The 20327-nt window shown below is 41.4% G+C and overlaps 3 long non-coding RNA genes across 6 annotated transcripts in view; all 3 read right to left on the bottom strand.

Moving 5' to 3' along the window:
- LOC132198649 (uncharacterized) overlaps positions 1 to 16792 on the bottom strand; it is a 45018-nt gene extending 28226 nt beyond the window's left edge. For 3 of the 4 annotated variants that reach the window (XR_009442001.1, XR_009442000.1, XR_009441999.1), the window contains exons 1-2: positions 14642 to 16376; positions 14311 to 14418 (exon numbers count right to left, since the gene is read on the bottom strand). This is a non-coding gene — a long non-coding RNA (uncharacterized LOC132198649). The other variant, XR_009442002.1, reaches the window with a different exon arrangement.
- LOC132198889 (uncharacterized) lies at positions 660 to 4394 on the bottom strand. Its single transcript, XR_009442055.1, has 3 exons — positions 3883 to 4394; positions 1374 to 1518; positions 660 to 800 (listed from the first exon to the last, which is right to left on the bottom strand). It is a non-coding gene; the product is annotated as an uncharacterized LOC132198889 (long non-coding RNA).
- On the bottom strand, positions 10059 to 12630 carry LOC132198652 (uncharacterized). Its single transcript, XR_009442004.1, has 3 exons — positions 12115 to 12630; positions 11397 to 11541; positions 10059 to 10827 (listed from the first exon to the last, which is right to left on the bottom strand). It is a non-coding gene; the product is annotated as an uncharacterized LOC132198652 (long non-coding RNA).
- Positions 16793 to 20327: the final 3535 nt, after the last annotated feature.

A 20327-nucleotide genomic window follows, 5' to 3' on the forward strand; every position in this document is an offset into this window, starting at 1 on the left:
ATGATGGGGCTGGTGCGTGGGCATGCAAGGATTGGTGAAATGTCAAGGACGCGCGAGAGGAACGTCACCTATTAAAAAAATAAAAATTAAAAGTGATTTCAGCATAGTTCATGCTAAAGCGTAAATAACGGACGTAGCGCCTTGAGGGTCAAAAAGGCCAAGGCACCCCTTGAAATTTTGTAAGGGATTGAGGATGTTGGTCAGGAAGAGAGAGAAGGCTAAGATGGGAGAGTTGAAGGTAAATCAGTAATTTAATCACAAATAAATCTAAAATTAATGTGAAAAGGAATGAGCCATCTACGTTAATCTGGGTTAAGGGGGTGGATGAGGGTGGAATTAGTGCAAGGCATGCTTTGAAAATGTCATTTTCAAAATGATGGGGCTGGTGTGTGGGCATGCAAGGATTGGTGAAATGTCAAGGAAGCGCGAGAGGAACGTCACCTATTAAAAAAATAAAAATTAAAAGTGATTTCAGCATAGTTCATGCTAAAGTGTAAATAACGGACGTAGCGCCTTGAGGGTCAAAAAGGCCAAGGCACCCCTTGAAATTTTGTAAGGGATTGAGGATGTTGGTCAGGAAGAGAGAGAAGGCAAAGATGGGAGAGTTGAAGGTCACTTAGAAATTAAATAGAAAATAAATACAAAATTTACTTACAAAAATATTAAGCCGGCTGCTTTACTCGATGTGCGTGGGTTGTTGAGGGTGGATTGAAAGTGAGGCACGCTTTGCAAATGATGTTGCTGCTCGGTGGGCTTGCATGGCTTGCTGAAAGACCAAAGAAGGGCCAGAGGGACGTCACCTATTAAAAAAATAATAATTAAAAGTGATTCAAACAGGAGACGAGCGAAGGAGAAAAAGGTGGACGACGAGCCGAGTGGGACAAACAAGCCAAGGCACCCCTTGAAATTTTGTAAGGGATTGAGGATGTTGGTCAGGAAGAGAGAGAAGGCAAGGAAGGAAGATTTGAAGGTCACCCAGTAATTTAATCACAAATAAATCTAAAATTAAAGTGAAAAGGAATGAGCCATCTACGTTAATCTGGGTTTAGGGGGTGGATGAGGGTGGAATTAGTGCAAGGTATGCTTTGAAAATGATGGGGCTGGTGCGTGGGCATGCAAGGATTAGTGAAATGTCAAGGACGCGCGAGAGGAACGTCACCTATTAAAAAAATAAAAATTAAAAGTGATTTCAGCATAGTTCATGCTAAAGCGTAAATAACGGACGTAGCGCCTTGAGGGTCAAAAAGGCCAAGGCACCCCTTGAAATTTTGTAAGGGATTGAGGATGTTGGTCAGGAAGAGAGAGAAGGCAAAGATGGGAGAGTTGAAGGTCACTTAGAAATTAAATAGAAAATAAATATAAAATTTACTTACAAAAATATTAAGCCGGCTGCTTTACTCGATGTGCGTGGGTTGTTGAGGGTGGATTGAAAGTGAGGCACGCTTTGCAAATGATGTTGCTGCTCGGTGGGCTTGCATGGCTTGCTGAAAGACCAAAGAAGGGCCAGAGGAACGTCACCTATTAAAAAAATAATAATTAAAAGTGATTCAAATAGGAGACGAGCGAAGGAGAAAAAGGTGGACGACGAGCCGAGTGGGACAAACAGGCCAAGGCACCCCTTGAAATTTTGTAAGGGATTGAGGATGTTGGTCAGGAAGAGAGAGAAGGCAAGGAAGGAAGATTTGATGGTCACCCAGTAATTTAATCACAAATAAATCTAAAATTTATGTGAAAAGGAATGAGCCATCTACGTTAATCTGGGTTTAGGGGGTGGATGAGGGTGGAATTAGTGCAAGGCATGCTTTGAAAATGATGGGGCTGGTGCGTGGGCATGCAAGGATTAGTGAAATGTCAAGGACGCGCGAGAGGAACGTCACCTATTAAAAAAATAAAAATTAAAAGTGATTTCAGCATAGTTCATGCTAAAGCGTAAATAACGCGTAGCGCCTTTAGGGGCAAAAAGGCCAAGGCACCCCTTGAAATTTTGTAAGGGATTGAGGATGTTGGTCAGGAAGAGAGAGAAGGCAAAGATGGGAGAGTTGAAGGTTAATCAGTAATTTAATCACAAATAAATCTAAAATTAATGTGAAAAGGAATGAGCCATCTACGTTAATCTGGGTTTAGGGGGTGGATGAGGGTGGAATTAGTGCAAGGCATGCTTTGAAAATGATGGGGCTGGTGCGTGGGCATGCAAGGATTGGTGAAATGTCAAGGACGCGCGAGAGGAACGTCACCTATTAAAAAAATAAAAATTAAAAGTGATTTCAGCATAGTTCATGCTAAAGCGTAAATAACGCGTAGCGCCTTTAGGGGCAAAAAGGCCAAGGCACCCCTTGAAATTTTGTAAGGGATTGAGGATGTTGGTCAGGAAGAGAGAGAAGGCAAAGATGGGAGAGTTGAAGGTTAATCAGTAATTTAATCACAAATAAATCTTAAATTAATGTGAAAAGGAATGAGCCATCTACGTTAATCTGGGTTTAGGGGGTGGATGAGGGTGGAATTAGTGCAAGGCATGCTTTGAAAATGATGGGGCTGGTGCGTGGGCATGCAAGGATTGGTGAAATGTCAAGGACGCGCGAGAGGAACGTCACCTATTAAAAAAATAAAAATTAAAAGTGATTTCAGCATAGTTCATGCTAAAGCGTAAATAACGGACGTAGCGCCTTGAGGGTCAAAAAGGCCAAGGCACCCCTTGAAATTTTGTAAGGGATTGAGGATGTTGGTCAGGAAGAGAGAGAAGGCTAAGATGGGAGAGTTGAAGGTAAATCAGTAATTTAATCACAAATAAATCTAAAATTAATGTGAAAAGGAATGAGCCATCTACGTTAATCTGGGTTAAGGGGGTGGATGAGGGTGGAATTAGTGCAAGGCATGCTTTGAAAATGATGGGGCTGGTGTGTGGGCATGCAAGGATTGGTGAAATGTCAAGGAAGCGCGAGAGGAACGTCACCTATTAAAAAAATAAAAATTAAAAGTGATTTCAGCATAGTTCATGCTAAAGTGTAAATAACGGACGTAGCGCCTTGAGGGTCAAAAAGGCCAAGGCACCCCTTGAAATTTTGTAAGGGATTGAGGATGTTGGTCAGGAAGAGAGAGAAGGCAAAGATGGGAGAGTTGAAGGTCACTTAGAAATTAAATAGAAAATAAATACAAAATTTACTTACAAAAATATTAAGCCGGCTGCTTTACTCGATGTGCGTGGGTTGTTGAGGGTGGATTGAAAGTGAGGCACGCTTTGCAAATGATGTTGCTGCTCGGTGGGCTTGCATGGCTTGCTGAAAGACCAAAGAAGGGCCAGAGGGACGTCACCTATTAAAAAAATAATAATTAAAAGTGATTCAAACAGGAGACGAGCGAAGGAGAAAAAGGTGGACGACGAGCCGAGTGGGACAAACAAGCCAAGGCACCCCTTGAAATTTTGTAAGGGATTGAGGATGTTGGTCAGGAAGAGAGAGAAGGCAAGGAAGGAAGATTTGAAGGTCACCCAGTAATTTAATCACAAATAAATCTAAAATTAAAGTGAAAAGGAATGAGCCATCTACGTTAATCTGGGTTTAGGGGGTGGATGAGGGTGGAATTAGTGCAAGGTATGCTTTGAAAATGATGGGGCTGGTGCGTGGGCATGCAAGGATTAGTGAAATGTCAAGGACGCGCGAGAGGAACGTCACCTATTAAAAAAATAAAAATTAAAAGTGATTTCAGCATAGTTCATGCTAAAGCGTAAATAACGGACGTAGCGCCTTGAGGGTCAAAAAGGCCAAGGCACTCCTTGAAATTTTGTAAGGGATTGAGGATGTTGGTCAGGAAGAGAGAGAAGGCAAAGATGGGAGAGTTGAAGGTCACTTAGAAATTAAATAGAAAATAAATATAAAATTTACTTACAAAAATATTAAGCCAGCTGCTTTACTCGATGTGCGTGGGTTGTTGAGGGTGGATTGAAAGTGAGGCACGCTTTGCAAATGATGTTGCTGCTCGGTGGGCTTGCATGGCTTGCTGAAAGACCAAAGAAGGGCCAGAGGAACGTCACCTATTAAAAAAATAATAATTAAAAGTGATTCAAACAGGAGACGAGCGAAGGAGAAAAAGGTGGACGACGAGCCGAGTGGGACAAACAGGCCAAGGCACCCCTTGAAATTTTGTAAGGGATTGAGGATGTTGGTCAGGAAGAGAGAGAAGGCAAGGAAGGAAGATTTGATGGTCACCCAGTAATTTAATCACAAATAAATCTAAAATTAATGTGAAAAGGAATGAGCCATCTACGTTAATCTGGGTTAAGGGGGTGGATGAGGGTGGAATTAGTGCAAGGCATGCTTTGAAAATGATGGGGCTGGTGTGTGGGCATGAGAGGATTGGTGAAATTTCAAGGAAGCGCGAGAGGAACGTCACCTATTAAAAAAATAAAAATTAAAAGTGATTTCAGCATAGTTCATGCTAAAGCGTAAATAACGGACGTAGCGCCTTGAGGGTCAAAAAGGCCAAGGCACCCCTTGAAATTTTGTAAGGGATTGAGGATGTTTGTCAGGAAGAGAGAGAAGGCAAAGATGGGAGAGTTGAAGGTCACTTAGAAATTAAATAGAAAATAAATATAAAATTTACTTACAAAAATATTAAGCCGGCTGCTTTACTCGATGTGCGTGGGTTGTTGAGGGTGGATTGAAAGTGAGGCACGCTTTGCAAATGATGTTGCTGCTCGGTGGGCTTGCATGGCTTGCTGAAAGACCAAAGAAGGGCCAGAGGAACGTCACCTATTAAAAAAAAAATAATTAAAAGTGATTCAAACAGGAGACGAGCGAAGGAGAAAAAGGTGGACGACGAGCCGAGTGGGACAAACAGGCCAAGGCACCCCTTGAAATTTTGTAAGGGATTGAGGATGTTGGTCAGGAAGAGAGAGAAGGCAAGGAAGGAAGATTTGATGGTCACCCAGTAATTTAATCACAAATAAATCTAAAATTTATGTGAAAAGGAATGAGCCATCTACGTTAATCTGGGTTTAGGGGGTGGATGAGGGTGGAATTAGTGCAAGGCATGCTTTGAAAATGATGGGGCTGGTGCGTGGGCATGCAAGGATTAGTGAAATGTCAAGGACGCGCGAGAGGAACGTCACCTATTAAAAAAATAAAAATTAAAAGTGATTTCAGCATAGTTCATGCTAAAGCGTAAATAACGCGTAGCGCCTTTAGGGGCAAAAAGGCCAAGGCACCCCTTGAAATTTTGTAAGGGATTGAGGATGTTGGTCAGGAAGAGAGAGAAGGCAAAGATGGGAGAGTTGAAGGTTAATCAGTAATTTAATCACAAATAAATCTAAAATTAATGTGAAAAGGAATGAGCCATCTACGTTAATCTGGGTTTAGGGGGTGGATGAGGGTGGAATTAGTGCAAGGCATGCTTTGAAAATGATGGGGCTGGTGCGTGGGCATGCAAGGATTGGTGAAATGTCAAGGACGCGCGAGAGGAACGTCACCTATTAAAAAAATAAAAATTTAAAGTGATTTCAGCATAGTTCATGCTAAAGCGTAAATAACGGACGTAGCGCCTTGAGGGTCAAAAAGGCCAAGGCACCCCTTGAAATTTTGTAAGGGATTGAGGATGTTGGTCAGGAAGAGAGAGAAGGCTAAGATGGGAGAGTTGAAGGTAAATCAGTAATTTAATCACAAATAAATCTAAAATTAATGTGAAAAGGAATGAGCCATCTACGTTAATCTGGGTTAAGGGGGTGGATGAGGGTGGAATTAGTGCAAGGCATGCTTTGAAAATGATGGGGCTGGTGTGTGGGCATGCAAGGATTGGTGAAATGTCAAGGAAGCGCGAGAGGAACGTCACCTATTAAAAAAATAAAAATTAAAAGTGATTTCAGCATAGTTCATGCTAAAGTGTAAATAACGGACGTAGCGCCTTGAGGGTCAAAAAGGCCAAGGCACCCCTTGAAATTTTGTAAGGGATTGAGGATGTTGGTCAGGAAGAGAGAGAAGGCAAAGATGGGAGAGTTGAAGGTCACTTAGAAATTAAATAGAAAATAAATATAAAATTTACTTACAAAAATATTAAGCCGGCTGCTTTACTCGATGTGCGTGGGTTGTTGAGGGTGGATTGAAAGTGAGGCACGCTTTGCAAATGATGTTGCTGCTCGGTGGGCTTGCATGGCTTGCTGAAAGACCAAAGAAGGGCAAGAGGAACGTCACCTATTAAAAAAATAATAATTAAAAGTGATTCAAACAGGAGACGAGCGAAGGAGAAAAAGGTGGACGACGAGCCGAGTGGGACAAACAGGCCAAGGCACCCCTTGAAATTTTGTAAGGGATTGAGGATGTTGGTCAGGAAGAGAGAGAAGGCAAGGAAGGAAGATTTGATGGTCACCCAGTAATTTAATCACAAATAAATCTAAAATTTATGTGAAAAGGAATGAGCCATCTACGTTAATCTGGGTTTAGGGGGTGGATGAGGGTGGAATTAGTGCAAGGCATGCTTTGAAAATGATGGGGCTGGTGCGTGGGCATGCAAGGATTAGTGAAATGTCAAGGACGCGCGAAAGGAACGTCACCTATTAAAAAAATAAAAATTAAAAGTGATTTCAGCATAGTTCATGCTAAAGCGTAAATAACGCGTAGCGCCTTTAGGGGCAAAAAGGCCAAGGCACCCCTTGAAATTTTGTAAGGGATTGAGGATGTTGGTCAGGAAGAGAGAGAAGGCAAAGATGGGAGAGTTGAAGGTTAATCAGTAATTTAATCACAAATAAATCTAAAATTAATGTGAAAAGGAATGAGCCATCTACGTTAATCTGGGTTTAGGGGGTGGATGAGGGTGGAATTAGTGCAAGGCATGCTTTGAAAATGATGGGGCTGGTGCGTGGGCATGCAAGGATTGGTGAAATGTCAAGGACGCGCGAGAGGAACGTCACCTATTAAAAAAATAAAAATTAAAAGTGATTTCAGCATAGTTCATGCTAAAGCGTAAATAACGCGTAGCGCCTTTAGGGGCAAAAAGGCCAAGGCACCCCTTGAAATTTTGTAAGGGATTGAGGATGTTGGTCAGGAAGAGAGAGAAGGCAAAGATGGGAGAGTTGAAGGTTAATCAGTAATTTAATCACAAATAAATCTAAAATTAATGTGAAAAGGAATGAGCCATCTACGTTAATCTGGGTTTAGGGGGTGGATGAGGGTGGAATTAGTGCAAGGCATGCTTTGAAAATGATGGGGCTGGTGCGTGGGCATGCAAGGATTGGTGAAATGTCAAGGACGCGCGAGAGGAACGTCACCTATTAAAAAAATAAAAATTAAAAGTGATTTCAGCATAGTTCATGCTAAAGCGTAAATAACGGACGTAGCGCCTTGAGGGTCAAAAAGGCCAAGGCACCCCTTGAAATTTTGTAAGGGATTGAGGATGTTGGTCAGGAAGAGAGAGAAGGCTAAGATGGGAGAGTTGAAGGTAAATCAGTAATTTAATCCCAAATAAATCTAAAATTAATGTGAAAAGGAATGAGCCATCTACGTTAATCTGGGTTAAGGGGGTGGATGAGGGTGGAATTAGTGCAAGGCATGCTTTGAAAATGATGGGGCTGGTGTGTGGGCATGCAAGGATTGGTGAAATGTCAAGGAAACGAGGAACGTCACCTATTAAAAAAATAAAAATTAAAAGTGATTTCAGCATAGTTCATGCTAAAGTGTAAATAACGGACGTAGCGCCTTGAGGGTCAAAAAGGCCAAGGCACCCCTTGAAATTTTGTAAGGGATTGAGGATGTTGGTCAGGAAGAGAGAGAAGGCAAAGATGGGAGAGTTGAAGGTCACTTAGAAATTAAATAGAAAATAAATATAAAATTTACTTACAAAAATATTAAGCCGGCTGCTTTACTCGATGTGCGTGGGTTGTTGAGGGTGGATTGAAAGTGAGGCACGCTTTGCAAATGATGTTGCTGCTCGGTGGGCTTGCATGGCTTGCTAAAAGACCAAAGAAGGGCCAGAGGGACGTCACCTATTAAAAAAATAATAATTAAAAGTGATTCAAACAGGAGACGAGCGAAGGAGAAAAAGGTGGACGACGAGCCGAGTGGGACAAACAAGCCAAGGCACCCCTTGAAATTTTGTAAGGGATTGAGGATGTTGGTCAGGAAGAGAGAGAAGGCAAGGAAGGAAGATTTGAAGGTCACCCAGTAATTTAATCACAAATAAATCTAAAATTAAAGTGAAAAGGAATGAGCCATCTACGTTAATCTGGGTTTAGGGGGTGGATGAGGGTGGAATTAGTGCAAGGCATGCTTTGAAAATGATGGGGCTGGTGCGTGGGCATGCAAGGATTGGTGAAATGTCAAGGAAGCGCGAGAGGAACGTCACGTATTAAAAAAAAAATTAAAAGTGATTTCAGCATAGTTCATGCTAAAGCGTAAATAACGGACGTAGCGCCTTGAGGGTCAAAAAAGCCAAGGCACCCCTTGAAATTTTGTAAGGGATTGAGGATGTTGGTCAGGAAGAGAGAGAAGGCTAAGATGGGAGAGTTGAAGGTAAATCAGTAATTTAATCACAAATAAATCTAAAATTAATGTGAAAAGGAATGAGCCATCTACGTTAATCTGGGTTAAGGGGGTGGATGAGGGTGGAATTAGTGCAAGGCATGCTTTGAAAATGATGGGGCTGGTGTGTGGGCATGCAAGGATTGGTGAAATGTCAAGGAAGCGCGAGAGGAACGTCACCTATTAAAAAAATAAAAATTAAAAGTGATTTCAGCATAGTTCATGCTAAAGTGTAAATAACGGACGTAGCGCCTTGAGGGTCAAAAAGGCCAAGGCACCCCTTGAAATTTTGTAAGGGATTGAGGATGTTGGTCAGGAAGAGAGAGAAGGCAAAGATGGGAGAGTTGAAGGTCACTTAGAAATTAAATAGAAAATAAATATAAAATTTACTTACAAAAATATTAAGCCGGCTGCTTTACTCGATGTGCGTGGGTTGTTGAGGGTGGATTGAAAGTGAGGCACGCTTTGCAAATGATGTTGCTGCTCGGTGGGCTTGCATGGCTTGCTGAAAGACCAAAGAAGGGCCAGAGGAACGTCACCTATTAAAAAAATAATAATTAAAAGTGATTCAAACAGGAGACGAGCGAAGGAGAAAAAGGTGGACGACGAGCCGAGTGGGACAAACAGGCCAAGGCACCCCTTGAAATTTTGTAAGGGATTGAGGATGTTGGTCAGGAAGAGAGAGAAGGCAAGGAAGGAAGATTTGATGGTCACCCAGTAATTTAATCACAAATAAATCTAAAATTTATGTGAAAAGGAATGAGCCATCTACGTTAATCTGGGTTTAGGGGGTGGATGAGGGTGGAATTAGTGCAAGGCATGCTTTGAAAATGATGGGGCTGGTGCGTGGGCATGCAAGGATTAGTGAAATGTCAAGGACGCGCGAGAGGAACGTCACCTATTAAAAAAATAAAAATTAAAAGTGATTTCAGCATAATTCATGCTAAAGCGTAAATAACGCGTAGCGCCTTTAGGGGCAAAAAGGCCAAGGCACCCCTTGAAATTTTGTAAGGGATTGAGGATGTTGGTCAGGAAGAGAGAGAAGGCAAAGATGGGAGAGTTGAAGGTCAATCAGTAATTTAATCACAAATAAATCTAAAATTAATGTGAAAAGGAATGAGCCATCTACGTTAATCTGGGTTTAGGGGGTGGATGAGGGTGGAATTAGTGCAAGGCATGCTTTGAAAATGATGGGGCTGGTGCGTGGGCATGCAAGGATTGGTGAAATGTCAAGGACGCGCGAGAGGAACGTCACCTATTAAAAAAATAAAAATTAAAAGTGATTTCAGCATAGTTCATGCTAAAGCGTAAATAACGCGTAGCGCCTTTAGGGGCAAAAAGGCCAAGGCACCCCTTGAAATTTTGTAAGGGATTGAGGATGTTGGTCAGGAAGAGAGAGAAGGCAAAGATGGGAGAGTTGAAGGTTAATCAGTAATTTAATCACAAATAAATCTAAAATTAATGTGAAAAGGAATGAGCCATCTATGTTAATCTGGGTTTAGGGGGTGGATGAGGGTGGAATTAGTGCAAGGCATGCTTTGAAAATGATGGGGCTGGTGCGTGGGCATGCAAGGATTGGTGAAATGTCAAGGACGCGCGAGAGGAACGTCACCTATTAAAAAAATAAAAATTAAAAGTGATTTCAGCATAGTTCATGCTAAAGCGTAAATAACGGACGTAGCGCCTTGAGGGTCAAAAAGGCCAAGGCACCCCTTGAAATTTTGTAAGGGATTGAGGATGTTGGTCAGGAAGAGAGAGAAGGCTAAGATGGGAGAGTTGAAGGTAAATCAGTAATTTAATCCCAAATAAATCTAAAATTAATGTGAAAAGGAATGAGCCATCTACGTTAATCTGGGTTAAGGGGGTGGATGAGGGTGGAATTAGTGCAAGGCATGCTTTGAAAATGATGGGGCTGGTGTGTGGGCATGCAAGGATTGGTGAAATGTCAAGGAAACGAGGAACGTCACCTATTAAAAAAATAAAAATTAAAAGTGATTTCAGCATAGTTCATGCTAAAGTGTAAATAACGGACGTAGCGCCTTGAGGGTCAAAAAGGCCAAGGCACCCCTTGAAATTTTGTAAGGGATTGAGGATGTTGGTCAGGAAGAGAGAGAAGGCAAAGATGGGAGAGTTGAAGGTCACTTAGAAATTAAATAGAAAATAAATATAAAATTTACTTACAAAAATATTAAGCCGGCTGCTTTACTCGATGTGCGTGGGTTGTTGAGGGTGGATTGAAAGTGAGGCACGCTTTGCAAATGATGTTGCTGCTCGGTGGGCTTGCATGGCTTGCTAAAAGACCAAAGAAGGGCCAGAGGGACGTCACCTATTAAAAAAATAATAATTAAAAGTGATTCAAACAGGAGACGAGCGAAGGAGAAAAAGGTGGACGACGAGCCGAGTGGGACAAACAAGCCAAGGCACCCCTTGAAATTTTGTAAGGGATTGAGGATGTTGGTCAGGAAGAGAGAGAAGGCAAGGAAGGAAGATTTGAAGGTCACCCAGTAATTTAATCACAAATTAATCTAAAATTAAAGTGAAAAGGAATGAGCCATCTACGTTAATCTGGGTTTAGGGGGTGGATGAGGGTGGAATTAGTGCAAGGCATGCTTTGAAAATGATGGGGCTGGTGCGTGGGCATGCAAGGATTGGTGAAATGTCAAGGAAGCGCGAGAGGAACGTCACGTATTAAAAAAAAATTAAAAGTGATTTCAGCATAGTTCATGCTAAAGCGTAAATAACGGACGTAGCGCCTTGAGGGTCAAAAAAGCCAAGGCACCCCTTGAAATTTTGTAAGGGATTGAGGATGTTGGTCAGGAAGAGAGAGAAGGCAAAGATGGGAGAGTTGAAGGTCACTTAGAAATTAAATAGAAAATAAATATAAAATTTACTTACAAAAATATTAAGCCGGCTGCTTTACTCGATGTGCGTGGGTTGTTGAGGGTGGATTGAAAGTGAGGCACGCTTTGCAAATGATGTTGCTGCTCGGTGGGCTTGCATGGCTTGCTGAAAGACCAAAGAAGGGCCAGAGGGACGTCACCTATTAAAAAAATAATAATTAAAAGTGATTCAAACAGGAGACGAGCGAAGGAGAAAAAGGTGGACGACGAGCCGAGTGGGACAAACAAGCCAAGGCACCCCTTGAAATTTTGTAAGGGATTGAGGATGTTGGTCAGGAAGAGAGAGAAGGCAAGGAAGGAAGATTTGAAGGTCACCCAGTAATTTAATCACAAATAAATCTAAAATTAAAGTGAAAAGGAATGAGCCATCTACGTTAATCTGGGTTTAGGGGGTGGATGAGGGTGGATTTAGTGCAAGGCATGCTTTGAAAATGATGGGGCTGGTGCGTGGGCATGCAAGGATTGGTGAAATGTCAAGGAAGCGCGAGAGGAACGTCACCTATTAAAAAAATAAAAATTAAAAGTGATTTCAGCATAGTTCATGCTAAAGTGTAAATAACGGACGTAGCGCCTTGAGGGTCAAAAAGGCCAAGGCACCCCTTGAAATTTTGTAAGGGATTGAGGATGTTGGTCAGGAAGAGAGAGAAGGCAAAGATGGGAGAGTTGAAGGTCACTTAGAAATTAAATAGAAAATAAATATAAATTTTACTTACAAAAATATTAAGCCGGCTGCTTTACTCGATGTGCGTGGGTTGTTGAGGGTGGATTGAAAGTGGGGCACGCTTTGCAAATGATGTTGCTGCTCGGTGGGCTTGCATGGCTTGCTGAAAGACCAAAGAAGGGCCAGAGGAACGTCACCTATTAAAAAAATAATAATTAAAAGTGATTCAAACAGGAGACGAGCGAAGGAGAAAACGGTGGACGACATGCCGAGTGGGAAAAACAGGCCAAGGCACCCCTTGAAATTTTGTAAGGGATTGAGGATGTTGGTCAGGAAATGAGAGAAGGCAAGGAAGGAAGATTTGATGGTCACCCAGTAATTTAATCACAAATAAATCTAAAATTAATGTGAAAAGGAATGAGCCATCTACGTTAATCTGGGTTTAGGGGGTGGATGAGGGTGGAATTAGTGCAAGGCATGCTTTGAAAATGATGGGGCTGGTGCGTGGGCATGCAAGGATTGGTGAAATGTCAAGGAAGCGCGAGAGGAACGTCACCTATTAAAAAAATAAAAATTAAAAGTGATTTCAGCATAGTTCATGCTAAAGCGTAAATAACGGAGGTAGCGCCTTGAGGGTCAAAAAGGCCAAGGCAACCCTTGAAATTTTGTAAGGGATTGAGGATGATGGTCAGGAAGAGAGAGAAGGCAAAGATGGGAGAGTTGAAGGTCACTTAGAAATTAAATAGAAAATAAATATAAAATTTACTTACAAAAATATTAAGCCGGCTGCTTTACTCGATGTGCGTGGGTTGTTGAGGGTGGATTGAAAGTGAGGCACGCTTTGCAAATGATGTTGCTGCTCGGTGGGCTTGCATGGCTTGCTGAAAGACCAAAGAAGGGCCAGAGGAACGTCACCTATTAAAAAAATAATAATTAAAAGCGATTCAAACAGGAGACGAGTGAAGGAGAAAAAGGTGGACGACGAGCCGAGTGGGACAAACAGGCCAAGGCACCCCTTGAAATTTTGTAAGGGATTGAGGATGTTGGTTAGGAAGAGAGAGAAGGCAAGGAAGGAAGATATGAAGGTCACCCAGTAATTTAATCACAAATAAATCTAAAATTAATGTGAAAAGGAATGAGCCATCTACGTTAATCTGGGTTTAGGGGGTGGATGAGGGTGGAATTAGTGCAAGGCATGCTTTGAAAATGATGGGGCTGGTGCGTGGGCATGCAAGGATTGGTGAAATGTCAAGGAAGCGCGAGAGGAACGTCACCTATTAAAAAAAATAAAAATTAAAAGTGATTTCAGCATAGTTCATGCTAAAGCGTAAATAACGGACGTAGCGCCTTGAGGGTCAAAAAGGCCAAGGCACCCCTTGAAATTTTGTAAGGGATTGAGGATGTTGGTCAGGACGAGAGAGAAGGCAAAGATGGGAGAGTTGAAGGTCACGTAGAAATTAAATAGAAAATAAATATAAAATTTACTTACAAAAATATTAAGCCGGCTGCTTTACTCGATGTGCGTGGGTTGTTGAGGGTGGATTGAAAGTGAGGCACGCTTTGCAAATGATGTTGCTGCTCGGTGGGCTTGCATGGCTTGCTGAAAGACCAAAGAAGGGCCAGAGGAATGTCACCTATTAAAAAAATAATAATTAAAAGTGATTCAAACAGGAGACGAGCGAAGGAGAAAAAGGTGGACGACGAGCTGAGTGGGACAAACAGTCAAGGCACCCCTTGAAATTTTGTAAGGGATTGAGGATGTATGTCAGGAAGAGAGAGAAGGCAAGGAAGGAAGATTTGATGGTCACCCAGTAATTTAATCACAAATAAATCTAAAATTAATGTGAAAAGGAATGAGCCATCTACGTTAATCTGGGTTTAGGGGGTGGATGAGGGTGGAATTTAGTGCAAGGCATGCTTTGAAAATGATGGGTCTGGTGCGTGGGCATGCAAGGATTGGTGAAATGTCAAGGACGCGCGAGAGGAACGTCACCTATTAAAAAAATAAAAATTAAAAGTGATTTCAGCATAGTTCATGCTAAAGCGTAAATAACGGACGTAGCGCCTTGAGGGTCAAAAAGGCCAAGGCACCCCTTGAAATTTTGTAAGGGATTGAGGATGTTGGTCAGGAAGAGAGAGAAGGCAAAGATGGGAGAGTTGAAGGTCAATCAGTAATTTAATCACAATACAGAAATATAAAGATAAATATTTTCAAATGTTTTAAAATTTAAATAATTCAAAGGAGTACCTTAAAAATTTGGAGATCGGACTCCCCTCTTCACTTGAAATGCGCCAAGGTGTCCGAAGATTGGCCTGCGTCGTTTTTCGTTTGCCGTTTTTAACGTCCTTCAAAAAACTGATACAGAAAATGCTATTTATTACTTCATTTTTATTACAAAAATGTAAAGATAAATTTAAGAGTTAAATTCTGTATTACATAAATGCTGTACTTTGTGCAATTATGATAAAATTTTATTTACGTATGGCACGCAATGAAGGAGAAAATCTGATGGAACCCACAATTTTTATTAATTACATATAGATTAAAAACTTTAAAAAATATCAATAAGCGATCTTACCTTAACAAAGAATTTTCGCTGAATTTCGGCCCCGCGCGGCCGCGGCCCAACTGCGTAGTCAACCGTCAAAACTCGGGGCTTTCGCCGAGTTAAGCTCGCGGGGCTACCTCTGTGTTGGCAGAAATCTTCACATCGGCGACGTTTCAAACTTTTTTGCGCTGAATTTTAGCCCCGGCTGGCCCAAAATTCATCGTCAACAGTCAAACTCCGGGCTTTCGCTGAGTTTCGCTCCCGGCCGGGGCTTGCCGTTGGCATATTCACATATCGGCGGCGTTTCAAACACAAATAGTAGCACTACACATTAATTAAGAGTTTACATTCCCAAAAAACCCCACAAATGCAAGAAAACAACAACATTTGAGAGATAACCGACCGTGGCGACCGTGCTGTGTTGTTTTTCAACGGCCACTTGAAATTGGTACTTTTACCAGATTCAAATGAAGAGCGAGTGGCGTCGGGCTGACGTCAGCGGCAAGGAGAGTTTTGATTGGCTATGCGCGCGCATACAGAGGGGGGATTTTCACTTTGCGCGCGAGGAGAGAAATCGCGTACTCGCTTTTTCCACACGCAAATATATTTATTATATTTATAAAATTTACTATTTAAACATTTAGAGTTAAAATTTACCAAAATTACTTATATAGAAAATTAAATTATTATTGAACGCCTGAAAATTAAAAAAATATTATCGTTAAATAAACTGTAAATTAATTATTATTTGTTAAAATTAATTAAAATAAATTTGAAGGGACTGAAAGTTTAATTAAATAAATATAAATTGATTTATGTATTTTAATTATTATTACAATATTGATATTGAATTTTTTAATAAAAAATAATTTAAATAAATTTTTAGTATTATGAATTGTTTATAAAAGTAATTTTTTTTAACAATTAAATAATTAATAAATAAATCAATGCAAAAATCTTTTTTCAAAATCGTCAAAATTAAAAAAACCTTTTCTGGCGAACGTTCCGAACATCATGAAATCCAAACCTGAACGGGTTATTATTTTTAACAGATTCTGTGGTCCATAATTTTTACCCCTACGCCCCTAGACCCACCCTTGAGGCCGACCCGACATACAAATTTTTGACGACCATCTAGAAATCGCGATTTAAATATTCAAATAGTTTCTAGAAAAAGACCAAAGAAGGGCCAGAGGAACGTCACCTATTAAAAAAATAATAATTAAAAGTGATTCAAACAGGAAACGAGCGAAGGAGAAAAAGGTGGACGACGAGCTGAGTGGGACAAACAGGCCAAGGCACCCCTTGAAATTTTGTAAGGGATTGAGGATGTTGGTCAGGAAGAGAGAGAAGGCAAGGAAGGAAGATTTGAAGGTCACCCAGTAATTTAATCACAAATAAATCTAAAATTAAAGTGAAAAGGAATGAGCCATCTACGTTAATCTGGGTTTAGGGGGTGGATGAGGGTGGAATTAGTGCAAGGCATGCTTTGAAAATGATGGGGCTGGTGCGTGGGCATGCAAGGATTGGTGAAATGTCAAGGAAGCGCGAGAGGAACGTCACGTATTAAAAAAAAAATTAAAAGTGATTTCAGCATAGTTCATGCTAAAGCGTAAATAACGGACGTAGCGCCTTGAGGGTCAAAAAGGCCAAGGCACCCCTTGAAATTTTGTAAGGGATTGAGGATGTTGGTCAGGAAGAGAGAGAAGGCAAAGATGGGAGAGTTGAAGGTCACTTAGAAATTAAATAGAAAAAAAATATAAAATTTACTTACAAAAATATTAAGCCGGCTGCTTTACTCGATGTGCGTGGGTTGTTGAGGGTGGATTGAAAGTGAGGCACGCTTTGCAAATGATGTTGCTGCTCGGTGGGCTTGCATGGCTTGCTGAAAGACCAAAGAAGGGCCAGAGGAACGTCACCTATTAAAAAAATAATAATTAAAAGTGATTCAAACAGGAGACGAGCGAAGGAGAAAAAGGTGGACGACGAGCCGAGTGGGACAAACAGGCCAAGGCACCCCTTGAAATTTTGTAAGGGATTGAGGATGTTGGTCAGGAAGAGAGAGAAGGCAAGGAAGGAAGATTTGATGGTCACCCAGTAATTTAATCACAAATAAATCTAAAATTAATGTGAAAAGGAATGAGCCATCTACGTTAATCTGGGTTTAGGGGGTGGATGAGGGTGGAATTAGTGCAAGGTATGCTTTGAAAATGATGGGGCTGGTGCGTGGGCATGCAAGGATTAGTGAAATGTCAAGGACGCGCGAGAGGAACGTCACCTATTAAAAAAATAAAAATTAAAAGTGATTTCAGCATAGTTCATGCTAAAGCGTAAATAACGGACGTAGCGCCTTGAGGGTCAAAAAGGCCAAGGCACCCCTTGAAATTTTGTAAGGGATTGAGGATGTTGGTCAGGAAGAGAGAGAAGGCAAAGATGGGAGAGTTGAAGGTCACTTAGAAATTAAATAGAAAATAAATATAAAATTTACTTTCAAAAATATTAAGCCGGCGGCTTTACTCGATGTGCGTGGGTTGTTGAGGGTGGATTGAAAGTGAGGCACGCTTTGCAAATGATGTTGCTGCTCGGTGGGCTTGCATGGCTTGCTGAAAGACCAAAGAAGGGCCAGAGGGACGTCACCTATTAAAAAAATAATAATTAAAAGTGATTCAAACAGGAGACGAGCGAAGGAGAAAAAGGTGGACGACGAGCCGAGTGGGACAAACAAGCCAAGGCACCCCTTGAAATTTTGTAAGGGATTGAGGATGTTGGTCAGGAAGAGAGAGAAGGCAAGGAAGGAAGATTTGAAGGTCACCCAGTAATTTAATCACAAATAAATCTAAAATTAAAGTGAAAAGGAATGAGCCATCTACGTTAATCTGGGTTTAGGGGGTGGATGAGGGTGGAATTAGTGCAAGGCATGCTTTGAAAATGATGGGGCTGGTGCGTGGGCATGCAAGGATTGGTGAAATGTCAAGGAAGCGCGAGAGGAACGTCACCTATTAAAAAAATAAAAATTAAAAGTGATTTCAGCATAGTTCATGCTAAAGCGTAAATAACGGACGTAGCGCCTTGAGGGTCAAAAAGGCCAAGGCACCCCTTGAAATTTTGTAAGGGATTGAGGATGTTGGTCAGGAAGAGAGAGAAGGCAAAGATGGGAGAGTTGAAGGTCACTTAGAAATTAAATAGAAAATAAATATAAAATATACTTACAAAAATATTAAGCCGGCTGCTTTACTCGATGTGCGTGGGTTGTTGAGGGTGGATTGAAAGTGAGGCACGCTTTGCAAATGATGTTGCTGCTCGGTGGGCTTGCATGGCTTGCTGAAAGACCAAAGAAGGGCCAGAGGAACGTCACCTATTAAAAAAATAATAATTAAAAGTGATTCAAACAGGAGACGAGCGAAGGAGAAAAAGGTGGACGACGAGCCGAGTGGGACAAACAGGCCAAGGCACCCCTTGAAATTTTGTAAGGGATTGAGGATGTTGGTCAGGAAGAGAGAGAAGGCAAGGAAGGAAGATTTGATGGTCACCCAGTAATTTAATCACAAATAAATCTAAAATTTATGTGAAAAGGAATGAGCCATCTACGTTAATCTGGGTTTAGGGGGTGGATGAGGGTGGAATTAGTGCAAGGCATGCTTTGAAAATGATGGGGCTGGTGCGTGGGCATGCAAGGATTAGTGAAATGTCAAGGACGCGCGAGAGGAACGTCACCTATTAAAAAAATAAAAATTAAAAGTGATTTCAGCATAGTTCATGCTAAAGCGTAAATAACGGACGTAGCGCCTTGAGGGTCAAAAAGGCCAAGGCACCCCTTGAAATTTTGTAAGGGATTGAGGATGTTGGTCAGGAAGAGAGAGAAGGCAAAGATGGGAGAGTTGAAGGTTAATCAGTAATTTAATCACAAATAAATCTAAAATTAATGTGAAAAGGAATGAGCCATCTACGTTAATCTGGGTTTAGGGGGTTGATGAGGGTGGAATTAGTGCAAGGCATGCTTTGAAAATGATGGGGCTGGTGCGTGGGCATGCAAGGATTGGTGAAATGTCAAGGACGCGCGAGAGGAACGTCACCTATTAAAAAAATTAAAAGTGATTTCAGCATAGTTCATGCTAAAGCGTAAATAACGGACGTAGCGCCTTGAGGGTCAAAAAGGCCAAGGCACCCCTTGAAATTTTGTAAGGGATTGAGGATGTTGGTCAGGAAGAGAGAGAAGGCAAAGATGGGAGAGTTGAAGGTCACTTAGAAATTAAATAGAAAATAAATATAAAATTTACTTACAAAAATATTAAGCCGGCTGCTTTACTCGATGTGCGTGGGTTGTTGAGGGTGGATTGAAAGTGAGGCACGCTTTGCAAATGATGTTGCTGCTCGGTGGGCTTGCATGGCTTGCTGAAAGACCAAAGAAGGGCCAGAGGGACGTCACCTATTAAAATAATAATAATTAAAAGTGATTCAAACAGGAGACGAGCGAAGGAGAAAAAGGTGGACGACGAGCCGAGTGGGACAAACAAGCCAAGGCACCCCTTGAAATTTTGTAAGGGATTGAGGATGTTGGTCAGGAAGAGAGAGAAGGCAAGGAAGGAAGATTTGAAGGTCACCCAGTAATTTAATCACAAATAAATCTAAAATTAAAGTGAAAAGGAATGAGCCATCTACGTTAATCTGGGTTTAGGGGGTGGATGAGGGTGGAATTAGTGCAAGGCATGCTTTGAAAATGATGGGGCTGGTGCGTGGGCATGCAAGGATTGGTGAAATGTCAAGGAAGCGCGAGAGGAACGTCACGTATTAAAAAAAAAAATTAAAAGTGATTTCAGCATAGTTCATGCTAAAGCGTAAATAACGGACGTAGCGCCTTGAGGGTCAAAAAGGCCAAGGCACCCCTTGAAATTTTGTAAGGGATTGAGGATGTTGGTCAGGAAGAGAGAGAAGGCAAAGATGGGAGAGTTGAAGGTCACTTAGAAATTAAATAGAAAATAAATATAAAATTTACTTACAAAAATATTAAGCCGGCTGCTTTACTCGATGTGCGTGGGTTGTTGAGGGTGGATTGAAAGTGAGGCACGCTTTGCAAATGATGTTGCTGCTCGGTGGGCTTGCATGGCTTGCTGAAAGACCAAAGAAGGGCCAGAGGAACGTCACCTATTAAAAAAATAATAATTAAAAGTGATTCAAACAGGAGACGAGCGAAGGAGAAAAAGGTGGACGACGAGCCGAGTGGGACAAACAGGCCAAGGCACCCCTTGAAATTTTGTAAGGGATTGAGGATGTTGGTCAGGAAGAGAGAGAAGGCAAGGAAGGAAGAATTTATGGTCACCCAGTAATTTAATCACAAATAAATCTAAAATTTATGTGAAAAGGAATGAGCCATCTACGTTAATCTGGGTTTAGGGGGTGGATGAGGGTGGAATTAGTGCAAGGCATGCTTTGAAAATGATGGGGATGGTGCGTGGGCATGCAAGGATTGGTGAAATGTCAAGGACGCGCGAGAGGAACGTCACCTATTAAAAAAATAAAAATTAAAAGTGATTTCAGCATAGTTCATGCTAAAGCGTAAATAACGGACGTAGCGCCTTGAGGGTCAAAAAGGCCAAGGCACCCCTTGAAATTTTGTAAGCGATTGAGGATGTTGGTCAGGAAGAGAGAGAAGGCTAAGATGGGAGAGTTGAAGGTCACTTAGAAATTAAATAGAAAATAAATATAAAATTTACTTACA

This window comes from Neocloeon triangulifer, unplaced genomic scaffold (genome assembly GCF_031216515.1).
Source record: "Neocloeon triangulifer isolate White Clay Creek 2 clone unplaced genomic scaffold, ASM3121651v1 ptg000013l, whole genome shotgun sequence".
NCBI lineage: Eukaryota > Metazoa > Arthropoda > Insecta > Ephemeroptera > Baetidae > Neocloeon > Neocloeon triangulifer.